The sequence below is a fragment of the Cyprinodon variegatus genome, unplaced genomic scaffold, assembly GCF_000732505.1.
Source record: "Cyprinodon variegatus isolate N-32 unplaced genomic scaffold, C_variegatus-1.0 Scaffold101, whole genome shotgun sequence".
Lineage (NCBI taxonomy): Eukaryota > Metazoa > Chordata > Actinopteri > Cyprinodontiformes > Cyprinodontidae > Cyprinodon > Cyprinodon variegatus.
The window spans coordinates 730,032-738,617 of NW_015150554.1; the positions used below are offsets into that span (position 1 = coordinate 730,032).

The 8,586-nt window shown below is 37.7% G+C and overlaps 1 protein-coding gene across 3 annotated transcripts in view; it reads right to left on the minus strand.

Annotated features, from left to right (window-relative positions):
• The window catches only part of LOC107084467 (glutamate receptor ionotropic, kainate 5-like), a 271,088-nt gene that overhangs the window by 163,638 nt on the left and 98,864 nt on the right, over nucleotides 1-8,586 (minus strand). For 2 of the 3 annotated variants that reach the window (XM_015374355.1, XM_015374353.1), the window contains exons 3-4: nucleotides 4,355-4,501; nucleotides 3,894-4,097 (exon numbers count right to left, since the gene is read on the minus strand). The exons of the other annotated variant lie outside the window; for it this stretch is intronic. The gene's annotated coding sequence lies outside the window, so the exon portion shown is untranslated. The remainder of the gene's footprint in view (nucleotides 1-3,893; nucleotides 4,098-4,354; nucleotides 4,502-8,586) is intronic. 3 annotated transcript variants of the gene reach the window in all.

Genomic DNA, 8,586 nt, shown 5'->3' on the forward strand with positions numbered 1-8,586 from the left:
CCATTGTTGTTGTCACCCAAGCGCGCTTTGGTGACGTGGTTGATAACGTTAATGTTGATCATCTGTCCATCATCGTATAAAGCCCGCCCTGACAATTTGATTGGCCCGCCAGATTTTGTGCCAGCATACTCGCGCTAATATAGAGCAATGCCAGACCAAACTTCCCGACCTCAAAAGTTGTGGGCGGGACTAAGTTCGGAATGGCACCCAGGCTATAGATCAGGGGTGTCAAAGTGGTTCCAGAAAGGGCCGTGTGGCTGCAGGGTTTTTTTCCAACCAAGCAATATCACACCAGACTCCAGTCCTCTAATCAAGTAAGTCCAATCTGAACATGATGACTTCATGAGATGAATGAGTCTGATGTGCTATTGCTTGGCTGGAAAGAAAACCTGCAGCCACACGGCCCTTTCTGGAACCACTTTGACACCCCTGCTATAGATTGATCACACTGAGAAGCAAACTTTCAGGTGACTTTTTTGTACTTGAAATGTACCTGATTGGTGTAAATGTGTAAAAAATTTTCTATTCTGACTCTAGGCGGTAGCACTTTCCTTTCCTTTGCTTTGTCTTGTCCTTTCTGAGCCCTCTCTTCATATCACCCTAATTTAAAACAATGGATCTTGTCAGCTGGTCTCTCAATGCAATTGATCAAATTTTCCCAACTGGAAGACAGAGAAAGGGGACCCTTCTAGTCCTGCTGGGACATACCTCGTGGGGTACACCATGGACTCCTGGAAGGCTTGGAGGATGGATAGTTTTTCAATGTTGTCAGTAGAGGATGTCGAAAATGCATGGATTATCGGATTTATGATACTCGAATTTCTCCTGTTTGGATTTGGAGGATACCTGATGCATCTAAAACTACAGAGGATGTCGGCAGGAGTTGACACGCTCACAAACGCTGTGAACGAGCAGGACCGTGAGCTTAGCCATATGTTGGGTGCGATTGAACACAGACTTGCTGCAGTGGTTGAACTAAAAGATGAGAAGGGATAATATCTTGGATGTGCACGCTGGCTTCAAGGCAGAAATGCCCAAGAAATGTGTAATATTGGATTCGCAATGTGAAGCCATCAAGAAAAGACCCAAGGCTGATAGTAAATTTTGTGTAGCCTGCTCTAGAAACAGAAAGCGTTATTTTTGATTCAGCCTCCCCCTTGTCAAAACTCCCCTGGATGTTATGGCGGAAGGGCCCAGAACTACAGGCTCCCCTCCCCCTACCTTGGCCTGTATTCAGCGTTCATTGACAAACTGAACGCACTCATAACACACGCACACAACTGATTCTCAAATGTCAGACTGACTTTCATGTAGCTCCAGCTTCCGATGTTTTCCTTCTGCTGAAATGTTTCGCTCGTGATACATGTGCTTTTTTGTGCTGAGGTGTTTTTTTTTTATATCTCAAACTGTATACTGTCAAGGATAAAGTGTGAAATATGCTTTTTTTTTTTCCTCTCCCTCCCCAATGTGGCTCTTATCTTTCCACAGGGATAATGATCGCGCAATAAGGGAACCGCCTTACGATGGGGCCGTAAGAACATGCCAACGGCAGCATTCTGCAGCGCACCTGGCCCCAGTAAATCTTTCCCCCTGCCAGGCCACCCCCATTGTATCTTATGTATGTGATGAACGGTTAGTACTGAAACTGAAATCTCGATTGCAGTGCAAAATATAGTTGACAATAAAGTGATTGATTGATTGATTCATTCATTCATTCCTTCAGTCATTGACTGTAAATGTGTATAAAATGTGCCGATAAATAATTTGACCTTTTACTGTCAATAATGTGTCGAAATCTTTAATACCCCGTATGAATTTCCCTGGTTTTTGACGGTGTTTCCTGGCCTAGCTCAATCCCATCTCTTTGGGATTTGTAGTTTTTTTTTGTTTGTTTGTTTTTGTTGATGTAACATTCGTATGAATTTAACCCTATTTCTTTGCTTAACACATCCTATTGGCTTGTGTTTACCAGGTCCCTTTACCTTTTTTCTCTTTTCTTCACATTTTGTATCACTATCTCTACCAATTTCTCCTTGCCTTTTCTATTTACTATCTCTCCCTCCTCTGTGGTCTATTGACCCTGAGTAACGGAGAAGATGACAAAGTGTGAAAGGTTTCCTCAGGGCTTTAAGTGACAGCAGCAAGCAGAACAGTCATCCAGATGGTGACTGGTCTCTGCTTTGCCAGAAGGCAGCAAACTGCTCAGGCTGAACTCAACAAAGAAACATAAACACTAGGAATTTATATAAGCACAGCAGCCAGTGTTGTAATTTTTAATCAGATCACAAAAATGCAGCAATCGGCATAAAAGATGTGTCATTTATTTAAGTGTAAACGTACCAATTTACTTTAAATACAGTTAGTACATTCATTCCCTTTTGTTTACTTAAGTTGAGGGGACCACTTCATTTGAAACTGCCCAAGGTAAAGTTTACAGACCAGCTTCCATTCATAAATTACTATGCAGTGTTTGTTCATCTTGTGTTTAAGTCAGACATGGTAAAAACAAAAATGATTGCGACAACAGATATTACACTGATCTCATGCCAGAAACATGACTGTGCACATTTAAAGCACACAGGCAAGGTGAGGTAAAGGTAAGGCAAACAGATTTATCATCAAACACCACACTGTAAAATACAAAAGCTTTCCAGAATTACTCAAACCTCTTAGATTTGAAAGTGAAATAATTGTATATGGAGTTAAGATAACTAGTAACAATAACTACAATCCAGTTCAGAGGGTGGTGGCAATGGCCACTTAGAAAAAGCCACTCCCACTACCTATTAGTGGAAGAGGGAGTAGGCAATGCTCCATTCTTACCAATCCAACAGGTCAGGACACTTAGAGTAGCCATTTCTTCTCTTAGATTTTGTTTTCAAGAATATTAAGGTAAGTCATCAAAAAAGTATGTTAATTTATATTTTATTTACAGCCATAGCTGGTAATGTGTCAGCTTGAATTTTTAGCTGAGCTGTGGATCTCAAAGAAAATTGATCCAGCTTATCTAAATTTTTTTGTTAAAATGTTGTTGCTCAAAATATTTTACAATTGGTTTGATTTGTATGACGAGTCAGGCTGCAGCTAGCATTTGTGTGCTTTGGTCACAGCTCACAGGTCACTTTTGCCAGTATTTGTATTATCTCTTTATTATGGACAACTAACAAAAGCAGGGGCTAGTCAGTAAATCTATTTATGAATCAGTAAAGTGACTCAACAAAATTTGAACAATTTGTTCAGGACTTGTTTTGTTTGTTTTCAGTTAAAAGTGCTGATTTCTGTGACTGTGTTAAACAAGTCAGCTCTCACCTTAAGTTCCTACATCCATCATGGCTGATAGCTTTAACAAAATTAATGTATGAAACAAACTAACACTTTCTGAAAGTTTACCAGCAGCTTAAATATAGGCAAGGAACATGTTGTGGAAAATCAGGTTAGGAAGGCTGTCACTCCAGATGGCATAATTTCAAGGCTCTCTGGTTCAAGATACTTTAGAATCCACTATTATTCCTAAAAACTTTGCTTCTTTCAATCTATTTAGTTGGTAGGTTAAACAAATATGTTATTTGTAGGGAATGTTTTGAACCTATCGTGCATTTAGGGCATTTAGGTTTTTCCAGTATTAATCAGTAGTTTGTTGGATCAAATCTATTTTACAACAATGCCAGTTCCTTATTTCAAATTGTTTTCAACTGACATGCTGTTTGTGCAGATGCAAATAATGTGTTGGCATAACACATATCATCTGTAAATTGTTGCCCCTGGATGATAATTGACCTGGAGAAACATGGGAATACTGTAAAAATCATGTTCCTTGATTTTTCTAGTGCTTTCAATACCATCCAACCACTAGTTCTAAATCAAAAGCTGGAGTGTAGTGAATACTGGATTACCTTACTGGTCGACTGCAGTATGTGAGGACAAACGGTTGCCTCTCTAACAGGTTGGTGTGCGCTACAGGTGCTCCACAAAGAACTGTGCTAGCACTGTTTCTGTCCACCCTCTATACTGCAGACTTCTCCATCAGCTCCCCTGGTTGCTACCTTTAGAACTTCTCTGATCACTCTGCCATTGTTGGACTTGGAGATGAGGACAACCTAAAAGAACAGACAGCGGATACAGAGCTTTTGTAGACATGTGTCAGCAACACTATCTACCGTTGAATTCAGGGAAAACAAAGGAGTTGGAGGCAGACTTTCGCAGTAACAAAACCTTACTGACACCAGTAAGCATCCAAGTAATTGACGTTGAGATGCTAAGCTCTTATAAGTATTGGACTGTTGACTAAAACAATAAACTGGACTGGAGTCAAAACAGCGATGCTCTTAACAACAAAGGTCAGAGCAGACTGTACCTGCTGAGGAGACTGAGGTCTTTTGGAGTGCAGGGGGCGCTCCTCAAGACCTTCTTTATGGTCTATGGTGGCATCAGCCATCTTCTATGGTGTTGGGAAGCAGTTGGATAAACTCATCAGGAGGGCCAGCTCTATCCTAGAATGCCCCTGGACACGGTGCAGAAAGTGAGAAAAAGAAGGACTGTAAGAGAAATTACAGCACTGTTGGACAATTGGACAGAGCTAGCAGTGTTTCAGTGACACACTACTTGACCCAAGATACTAAGCAGAGTGCTTGAGCAGGTCCTTCCTCCCAACTGCTGTGAGGGTTTTTAATCTGCTACTCCCAATAAACTCCATAAATGTTACTGGTTACAACGTTTCTATTTCTGATCAAGAATCACTTACATTCTTTCTCAGATCTTTATAATTCCTCTCAGATGTCAATTTCCATTTGCAGACCTTTTTTAACTTCTCTGGGAGTTTTTGTTTGTACAATTAGGCATAATATATCTTCTGTAAATACATTATATCTATCTGTTGTATTGCATTTTCAACAGAATATTTTGTATTATCAATTATTATTTGCACAAGAGGTTTTTTATTTAAGTTATTTCTCTTCTTCTTTACAGTGTAACATTTAATTAGCTGTGCTGTACAAGTATTGTTTTTGGATTGTAAATGTTATTGATAATTATAATTGGAATTTATAGTCAATAACCAATCCTTCTGATCAAGATTGATCAATTAAGAAAGATATTATAGATAAATATGATTATGGCTACCAGCCTTTACAGTTATAATAAAAAATATGGATTATCAATTGACAATTACAATATAAATGTATCGTTAAATGGCACTAACTGAGCTAGACGTCTTAACCGAACATCCCTCACTATGGCTGAACCAAGCAGGGGTTACAAGCGCAGGGGGAGGGGGTCTTCAGACCGTAGGCTAACAAACCTTCCTGGAAGCTATGAGATCAACCAGTGAGAGACAGAAGGAGCGACAAAACTGAAATAGTTTAACATAGATGACTGGCTATGCAGTTTTTTTACATATCAATATATTTAGCCAGAGCTTCCCTCATACATAAAACACTCCTCCATCATCCTTTTCCCAAAAACTCACCACAGTGTTACAGACGCTGCAGCCTATAAATCCATGGAATATCTAGTATTCAAGCATCTGAAGGAAATCACCGGCTCCGTGTTTGATCCTTTAGTTAGTACCTTGGTAATTGGGTTGACCAAAGAGCTGACCTATGCCAGCATTTGTCATTTTGATCTCAGCACTTATTATTAGTGTTTTGCTTTTATTGGTTGTGTGTATGATCTTGTTTAAGCTGTTTCAAAACCAGGGATTCTATCATCAGAAACATGCAGATTTGTCTATCTTAAAATGATGTCTGATACATTTATTATCACCATTAGCCTGAGCGGCCTCTCTCTCATTTTCTCTCCATCTCTTTCAAAACATACACACTGTACACACACACACCCATGCACCAATTACCATACATAGAGTAATAAAAAGGGTGATTATATTGTATGCATATGAAATAAAAGTGAGTTAGTGTTAAAATAAATTGCACAAAATTATTTGGCAACATAAAAAGTCTATATGCCTTACATATAAATAAATAAAAATAAATGTTATAGTTTAATGGTGCTTTTTTGGGAGGTTTGAAGTCACTGCCTGTACTAAAACAAAAGTTTAAAAAAAACCCTGCCTCTTATAACCAAGTTAAGCAAAAATAACAACACACACACAGACAAAAAAAAACATTGGTGCCCTGATTTGTGGGTACAGGGCTTAGAAAATATGCCATGCTGTGAGCTTTCCTCAGGGTAAGTATGTTACACTCATATCATAGCTTAAAAAGAATCACCCTGCCTTTTTTCTTCTTGCAGATAGCAACAGCAAAACATGGTGTCTTAAGAGTATCAGCTAAAAGAAAGGTCATTACAGCAGAGATGGCAAAAGTACTCACTTTCCGTACTTGAGTAAAAGTTCAGATACTTGTGTTAAAAAATACTCTGGTAAAAGTGGAAGTACTGATTAAACTTCTTTACTCAAGTAAAAGTAACAAAGTACAGGCTTATAAATTTACTTAAAGTATAAAATTAAAAGTAGAAACCACTTTTTTCATGCCGTTGCCTACATTTTAAATGGATGTCTGCAAATAGGACTAGATCTCCGTTGTGTTCATTTTCAATCATCTCGTCGTCCATACTACTATGCTAACGCCACCGCCACCAAGCTGCAATGATTTGCAGCGAATGAATACCGCCGAATCTGTCGATTCATCTTGTAGTGGTGCGTCAAATGCAACTTGGATTCCCATCCAATTAGATTGAATTTGGTATTGATGACGTGAAAAATAATAACAGTAACTCCATTGAAATGATTCAAAACTAAAGTAACGAGCCAATTTTTTTTAAATGTAAGGAGTAGAAAGTACAGATATTTGTGTAAAAATGTAAGGAGTAGAAGTAAAAAGTCGCCATAAAAATAAGTAGTAAAGTAAAGTAAAAATATCAGAAAAATCTACTTGAGTACAGTAACGAAGTATTTGTACTTCGTTACTTACCATCTCTGCATTACAGTAATACAATGGCAAAGCAAGTTTATTTCTTAGCACATTACAGGAACAGGTGCTCAAAGTTGGCTTGCCATTCATGCTGTTAAATACGGAGTGGTCCTTCATTTAGCAGATAAATGTGGAGCTCCATAATAAGCCAAAAAGCAATGTTTCTTTCCATATTTTGTTAAGAAATGTCCCATACACAAATGTGTCTCACGCACAGATTAACACAGAATCTAAAAATAATGAACAAATCAAAGGCAGTGAATATTATGATTAGAAAAGTAAAGTGGGGAGAACAAAGCAGGACCTCACCAGCCTGGCAAAATGAGGACTTGACAGGAACCTCCTCAATATCAAGCTCTCTATCAGCTCATAAAAACTTGCATTTAGGTCAAAGGGACTTACAGGAGGGTTTATTAAGGTTCTTAAAGTTATAACACTAGAACAGTGTGCTCTTTGTAAAAATTATTTCACAAAGAGCACAATAATTTAAGTCTAAACAGCTTTCTGTATATTCCATGGCAATATGTTTATATTAAAGAGGAATACAGTACAGTGTTCAGGGATCGTTGTATGAAGAATCGGGAAGTGCAAACAAAATGTTTGAGATGAGTCTTTAGGTTGTATGGCTCCTATAGAACAGTAACAACATTTAGTGGAGAAAATCTTTATTATTAAGGGTATCTTCAAAATGTGCTTTATTGCTCTCCACAAAAACAAAATACTAATGTTGGTGCTACTTTCATATAGTGGATAAAATAGTATCACTTTAACTACTCTAAGTTAATTTTTCTATGAGTAATTTGTGTGCCTTTGGCACTTTATTATTTTTTATTGTTTGATAAATATGATGCATGGAATGGTAATTTAACATTACTCTCTATATAGCAATAATTCACAGCATGTTTTATTTCAATTCATTTCATGGTAACGCCACATAAACAATGATTCATTTCTAAGCAACCACCTTTAGTTGCTGTATTAGTCACTTGTCAGTTTCAGTCTCTTACATCAGTTGTAGCAAAAATTTGTTTTTCTATTTCTTTTATATGATTCTAAAGAATTATAATTTTGTTTATTTATTTATATTTACATTTCTCCTCAGGACTGGTCTTGGGTTCAGGTCTGATTTTTGGTTGAACTTACATTGATTATTTTCTTTGCTTACCCATTTATTTTGAAATCTGAGAATCTTTTTTAGAGCAATTGCTGAATCCATATTCAAGCAGAATTAAAGTTTAGTTACTGAAAAAATATGTGCCAACATTTCTAGTTGCCAACTAGTCTACAACACATCAGAAATGTTTTTGTAAAGATGCTGTTGTGGTGTCAGATAATAGGGTATAGCATTTTGTTGACTATGATAGCAATGTCAAGTTTCCACTTAGAATTCAGGGGCAAGAGGAGCCCCTTTAAAAAAAAGCATTGACCCCTCAAATAGAATCTGCCAAAAAGCAGATATAGTCTCATGTGCTCCTTGCATTGTTGTGTTTTTAACTCTCTGTAGTCAGATGGCACCATTCCATATCTCCCCTAGTAAAATCTATCTATCCAAGATCTATCCAATTTGATTTGGCTGAAACATATGTAAACAAAAGTGTCATGATCTGGCCTGTTTGCTCTCCCTTAATTAGTCATTCCTTTCACCTGTCGTTTTTTCCCT